Consider the following 7,760-nt stretch of genomic DNA (forward strand, 5'->3'; position numbering starts at 1 on the left):
CCCCTGATGTATTCAGAAGGCCTGATTGATGCGAGGTGGGATACGCCACAGCCAGAGAAACCCTCCATCCTCCTCCAACACCACACCCCACACACATACAAACAGCCCTACACCCCAACCACCATTTACATACACAAACCAACCCAGCCCAACTGGTAGGGAGGGGAGTAGTGGGATGGGGGGGGGGGGGGAACAGGCAGGCAGGCATGCTGCTGACAGCAGCTGGGGGTCCGTGCAATCTTAAAGCAGTTATGAATTACTGTTGACCTCCCTACCCCCACACGCCAGCCTGCTAGACGGAGCCATATTGAAAGTCATCAGTCTGTGGCAGCCGTTCTTGATGTGCTGGTAGAAAGAGGGGGGTGGGGATGGAGGTGGTGTGAAGGGTAGGGGAAAGGGTAGGGGTGTGGGGAGTAGAATTGGTATCAATCACTAGGAAAAAAAGAGGGGTGGGGGGGGGGGATTGGGGTTGCAGAAGAAGGAGGAGAGGAAGGAAAAAATTGCATGCAGCAACAACAACATCATCTCCTCCCTATGCACATGTAACAGATGAAAGCTGTAGTTCAGAGCTGAATGGATGGGAATACACCCCACACTCAAACCATGCTGCTCTAGTGACAACGCTAACAGTTTAAGGCTATTAGGCTTCTTGGTAGTTTACGTGACACTCAACCCTGGGGATCATGAGTTTGTGTCCTACTGTGGCATAAACCACACAGGTCACACACACACACACACACACACACACACACACTGTCCCGGACATCAGCCGGATTCAATTTACATTGGGACAGACCCGGGCCAAAAGTGGACCAAGTCCATTCATAGGCTACATGTGAATTGGCTGAGTGGAGTTCAAGGACGAGTGCACACCATCAAGCCAGAGTTGCAATGTTCAAACCCAGCTCTAAAACTCCACAATAAGGTTGCCAAAAGCTCCAGTTAGAAAATGTACCCATTTACCCTGTTAGGAATCCTCTTGGGTAGCAGGCAGACAGGCATGTTCAATCTACACAACAATACAAATCACGACAATGAAAACCACATTTACAGTCATATGTATACTACAGACAAAGCTACTAGTCACGGATATTGAACTTTACCCTCTAGATTTTGCATGAAACAAAGGGAGGGACAAACATCAGCAAACTATTCCTTCTGCACAACTGAGAGGGAAAGCTTAAGCCATGGATTCACATAGAGGAAATTCAGAGTATATATTTTTTTTAATTATTGCACATATTGGTGTGACGAGAAATCCCTTGGGAGACTACATAATATGCCGGATGCTTCCTTATGCTACAGGCTCACCATTTGGTGTTTAGGGTCAATGTGGCAGCCACTATTCCTCAGACACTCATTAACTAACAGACAGTTGTGGGACAGTGTGACATTGTGGGGACTAAACACATGTCCTACTAGATTGAGCTCACCACACCACATCTCTTCCAGACTTGGAGATGAAACCTGGACCTGAGCTGTTAAACCTGGGCCAGACGACACCTAAGGTGGGTTAAAAATAGCAAACAAAGGCAAACGTTTGTGAACGCTTGTGAACTGCTATTCGTTTGCTTTGAATTGACCACAAACGCAAACGTGAAAACGGACACACTGCGGTTTGAGGAGGTATCCAGACTAAGTGTTATCATTTAAAGCAAACAATTTAAATGTTCACACCAAAATGTTCAAAGAGAATGCATTCACCTCAAACCTTAGAACACACCTCTGGTCAACGAATATCTGTGATTAGCTCTTTCCATATGGCTGCATTGATTGGCCTTTCAAGGAAGTGAAGGAGAAGGAGAAGGTGGTAGAGGTGAGAGGAGGTATAGAGGGGTTAACGAAAGAGGATATGAAATGAATTTAGATCTTTGGCTCAAACAAATGTGGTTCTTTCCCCCTCATAAGCAATAACCTCTCAATTTGTCGCCGGGCTGAGTAATACAGTGGAGCGAATTGGACTGGAGAGGTTTTACGTTAATGATTTTTCAATCAAGAGCACAGCCTGACTCTGTATAAAAACCTATGCACAGTTCAGCCCCGCGGAGGCCTTTAATCAGACCTATTCATTAGGCCCCCGCCAGCTCCAACGTTCGCGCTCAAACCTTTATTATCCTGCCTGGCTCTGACTCGACAGTCCTGGGGAAAAAAAGGACAATGAAAGGTTACCGCGGATGAAAGCACCAATGCTACTCACTCGTGTATCCCCTTCGAACGTCTCTTCAATAATTAAGCGGAGCCCTCTGCCTGGCCTTTCGGTCTCCTTTTCAAATGCATATCAAACATACCTGCTTCCCTATTTCTCCCTCCACCATATTATTTCATTTCTTTCCTGCGCTGTGCACTTTGTCATTACCAAAGGCCAGCTGGTGGATCTGGAGGAGCTAATGGAGTCAAAGAAGTGACAGTGAATGCTATTTGGATCCATTCCGGATAGCCTCAGGTGAACCAGAGCGGGTTGGACCAGAACCAGAGCCAGATTGGTTCTAGCATCTGGTATTAAGTAGGAGTGCGGTGATGCTGGCATGCCTGTGCGTGTGACTGGGTGGTGGAACAGAACCATGTGGTCATGTGCTGCTCCATCTGATTCCGCAGGAGTCAGTGTCGTCAAGTGAAAGTCAAAATCAAAATCAATTCGTACAATCAATCTTTTTATTAGTTAACAAATAGTTTGGGCCTTTTACAGCACAAAAGGCATACAAATCCCCCCAAAACCTTGTGTTTTAACACATACATTTCTCAAAATACCACAATAGGATTTCTTAACTCGAATCACAAATTAGTTGTTGTGAAATACTTGGAAAACATTGCAATAAAAACATGTAACGCGATTCCACGAAAAAAAAGCCGACTACCTAGAGCAGATCGTGAACATATGATTGCTAATGATGTTTAAAGTGGGGCTTTGGGAGTACGACTGTGCTGCTGCAATTACCCAGTCCCTGACCGAGGTACTGAGCTACACCTAGCCATATTTCCATGGGAATAGAGCATGGCAACATGGGCGCGTGTAAAGCAAGGATCGTGGGATATGAAATGGAGAATGACAACGCAGGGGAAGTCAGCATCTGCAGTCGGCACGATTCACGGGGCTCCATCCGAGACAATCAGGTAATGTATCATTCATAACGCAGGGACTGTTGCTGCTGTGGCAGCCCTCATTTTCGCTCCCTTGCGCTCGTGCGTGAACGAGAGAGGAGAGCGCCGAGCACACACACACACACACACACACACACACACACACACACACACACACACACACACACACACACACACACACACACACACACACACACACACACACACACACACACACCCCTGTTGCTGCAGTCCCAGCCCATCACTCACCTCATACTGGTCTCCTCCAATTTGTCACCAAAAAGAACCACGTTCGCACAAGCACACCCTCACACACACACAGAGGCTCACTCACACAAATCAACACCCACACATACACAAATATGCACAAATACAGACAATGCACACATACACACACAGAAATATTCTCAAAACTGATAGGATACAATGTGTATGCACAAACATAGGGGAAAATCTACTCTCCTACAAAATTTAAGCAATGGCTTTTCCTTGTGAATATGAAAGAGGTCCCAAATAAACCACAGCCTGAGGAACGCAACCTTTACCCTTTTATTAAACAATATTCAACCTTGAGAGAGAAAAAAGGGCCTGGCCAACATCTAAATGCATCTTTTAATTTCCCAATCCCATTTCTTGCTTTGTGCAGTACATATATAAAAGAGAGTCTGATTTAGCTGACCTCTAGTTTTGCTAATGAATGCCGGGAAGAATCAATGCTTTTTTCCTAAATGGGTAAAAATGATCCTTCATCCTTGCACCTAATCACTGGTGACCATTAGATTTAGGTGCTGAATATTGCTGGAGGTTGGCCCTGATTATCATGGTGAATGAAATACTTGTTTGGCCGGCTCCCAGGGGGCGGGGAGTCATTCTTCAAGGTGACGCGCCGTGGCATAGGAATACATTTGCAATTTGCAACTGAAAAGAGTCCAAATCTACATCGAGGCCCCTTTAGCAAATCTGGAATTGTCATAGCCCATGTATATTCACACATGATTTTTTTGGGGGTGGGGTGGGGGTGAGGATTGACTATTCATTTATCTGGGGAGGCCAAACACGGACACAGATGGCTGATCTCTGCTTGGCAGCTCAATATGACTGGGATATCGTAGATTGTGAGGGTAAAAAAAAAACATATGAGGAGTGAATTAACTACAAAGAAGGACGTGGCTAGTCTTCAAAGTGGACCCCGCATTGAGCCCCTGCTTAAAGGTCAAATCTGCACGTGCGGTTAACGAGTCGGCCGAAATCTCATTTGCGGATGAAATCAGATAAACACGGGAGGGGAATCTTCCGTCGGGTTTTCACGGAGAGAAGTGCGGAGAGAACTTCAGACGACGAGTCGAGAGACAAAATCCTATTTCATTCGATGCAGGGTCTCAGGACTGCAAGGGAGCTGCAGAAGCACACAGTAATCACCTTATCCATCATGGTAATCCATCAAGCACACAAGGGGCTTTGGGGATGGAGGATCCGTCTTGTCATTTTTTTTTATGAATAACACAAAAACCCACACTCTCCCCTCAATATTAACACTGCTAAAGGTATGCTATACACCCAGGAGTCCATCTTTCTTTTGACTAGTCAAACCCTTGTCTTAACACAACACATGTGGACCACTATACACTCTCTATGAATAGTATATTGATAAGTCAGTGAGTTCAGTGGTAATGTGGAGCAGCAGGATAGGATACAATTTGACTACGCAGGTGATTTTTATCCATCTGCAAAGCCTTCAGCCTTATCGGTGTGACCAAATGGGCTCTGCTGAAGGGGCTTTTCTTTGCCACCACCATCAGCACAATCCAAACGGCAGCAAGGCCTTCAAGATCTCCTTGTGCACGGCCAGGTGGATCACCTTCCCAGCTATACCTTTGGACTCCCTACCTGGCTAATCGCTCTCCTTTAAGCCAATCCGGGCTTAGATATGGCTATTTACTTCTCAAAACTGGAGGGAGTGGAAAAAAAAGCCCTAAAAGAACACAATGACAGTTTTCAGAAATAAGTATGTAACACTGCCTGTGCTGACGTTGCAGCTTCCTGCCTTAACGTGTCGTGAATTATATAGGGTCTACATGTGAAATCGGTACTAACATATGTATTTCATATGGATTTCATCAGTCTCTCCACATGGGTCCAACAAATAACCCTGTATATCCTTTTAGCGCAGATAACAGCCACCAACAAATGACTCTATCCTTAGGAGTCTGTTAGGGCTAGGTGCTCACCAAATGAAGTGCTCAAAGAGAATCTGTTAGGCATGATACTCGAGGAGATTGCCTGGCAATGGGCCATGATCATTTACAAAATAAGAATGCATTAAAATGAATATAGAGAGAGATTAAGACAAACGACAAAAGAGTTCTCTCTGAATCGTTTAAATGAAAATCAAATCATACAAATGCTTCCAAAATAATTCACTGCTAATCCTCCTGGTGATCCTTTTTCTGCAAGGAGATTTTTTTTGGTCTCTTTTGAGAGCCAAGGGGGGAGAAAAATAATCTTGTGCACAAACCGGTGACATCAAAAATCAATCGGCAAAATGGGGTGATGCCTTTCTGGGTCACATTTGAATATATCTTTTGGGAGATATTGATTTGTTTTCTGTGTGACCTGGTTGAAGCCATTCTTTGTAATTAACACATGGGAGAGTGAAATCCTGAAGGTTCCCCATTACACATGAGGCCCGTTTTACCGACGGGATAAATGAACTGCAGCTTTGATGAAGAGGGGGCAGGGTCCGCCATAAGTAAGATTTATACTCCGACGCGAGGAATCAAGTAAATTAATTTTGCGATATTAAACTCAACCTTTCACCCCTGCTGAACCCCCCTGTTACCCAGCATGCACTGCTCATGCTTTTAAGGCCACGCAGACAAAGGAGTCAGATGCGGGGTGAAATACTGACAGCATTTCATTGGTTGGGGAGCAGACAGCGGCGTACATGGCTTCTCAATTATAACTCCATATTCAGGCTTAACGGCCGAGAGCAGGCAAGCGAAGCCTCGGTGCACGTGAGCACCAATACCATGAGTTACAGAACACTACCCTCCAACACGCTTTCAATATTCTAATGTGTGAAGCAACGCTTGCAAGAGCCTCTTTGAAACCCTCCACCATAAAAAAAACCCCTAAACCCTCTTTCATACATGGAATTATGGCACCGATTGGAGGCTGTACTTCCACTGCTGATACTGTGCTCTGTGAGGTATGACAGAGACAGCACATAAACATCACCAGGGCTTTTTTCCCCAGCCTTTCTTTTCACCAGAAAGAGAGACCCCCCCCCACACACACACACACACCCAGCCTAGTTGAGTTTTGAACACAGGGGTCAGGGAGCAGGTACTCTCCTCAGTCCTCAGACCGAGCACCACACAGAGGAAGAATAAAAGTGTTAAGTTACACCGACCCACGAGGGCGCTTGCGTGAGAGCCCTCTGAAGTTGACAAAGATGGAAACGGTGCTTGAAATTCACAGGCTTTACCAAACCTTGAAGCTTTCAATAATTCATCTTATGTCTTTAAGAGGGGGGAAAAAAGAAGTAAAAGAAAAAAAAAAATAGAGAGAAAGATGTCTGCTCATAAGCAGAGAGACCTGTAAAGCATCTCCACATTCACAACGCCTCTGCTTAAGCAGAAACAGCAAATAGGTCATTACCCGGCCCACCAAATCAGGCCATGCATTTCAGGTGAACTTCACACACAATGAGTACGCTTAAACCTTTCATTAGTGGCCACTAACTTAATGTATTTGTGTATTGGTATTGAAATAAAAATACAATTTCATGCACATTTAGAAACAGGAATGGTACTATGTCTTCAGGGCATGTTACTAGAAGCTGAGTCAGAACAACTACTCCTACTATGAAATGGCTACATACATATTCACGTTCCATATTCTGTATTTTTCTTACACAGCAATCAAATTATTTCCACATAAAGAGCAGTTTATGATCTGGTTGGTGCCTCATATATGTACACAGTGTATATTTGAAGCCAATAAGATTTTAATGGAGTGGTTAAAGAGGGTCTGCTGGCCAGTGCCCGGGTCTGGTGAACACAGCATGACCTAAAGCCGGTCTGTCCTGCTTTTGCCAGGTCTAGGGACGAAGACCATCATCAGTGCCAAACAAATACGGAGGAGCAGTGAAAACATGCCTGCAGCCAGTTGCTACCTTTCCAGCGCCTTTGTGCTCGCTCCTCTGAGGTAACGGCGGACCCAGGCACAGATCTGGCTGGGTAACAGGACGGAGGTAGATGCAGGTTTCTTCCATCCGCGGTGAAGTAACCATTACTGAAAATCAAAGCTTTCTGTCAGATCTTATCTCCTCCAACTACCCTTCTAGAATATTCATAAATGATATTTCTCTTTTTTCTTTTTGGAAGGAGAGGCACAGGTGGGGGCTTTTGTGCTGTGATTCAGTGGGAAAAAGAGAGCCCTGCCAGGCCTTTATGTACAATAAGTCCAACTCTTTTTTTGTTTGGTCCTCTATCAATACCATACATAATTGATAGCTCTCTGGAACGCCTCTGGCCACATTAATTTTTAGCCCTCAGTGTTTGTCAATATCTGACCAGGTAGATTTCATTATCGACAAGTGCAGCCCACGTACTGTTGTATAATTAAGTTCAAACTTCAAACTTCAAACTGTTCTCCCC

This window comes from Clupea harengus, chromosome 17 (assembly GCF_900700415.2).
Source record: "Clupea harengus chromosome 17, Ch_v2.0.2, whole genome shotgun sequence".
NCBI classification, from domain to species: domain Eukaryota; kingdom Metazoa; phylum Chordata; class Actinopteri; order Clupeiformes; family Clupeidae; genus Clupea; species Clupea harengus.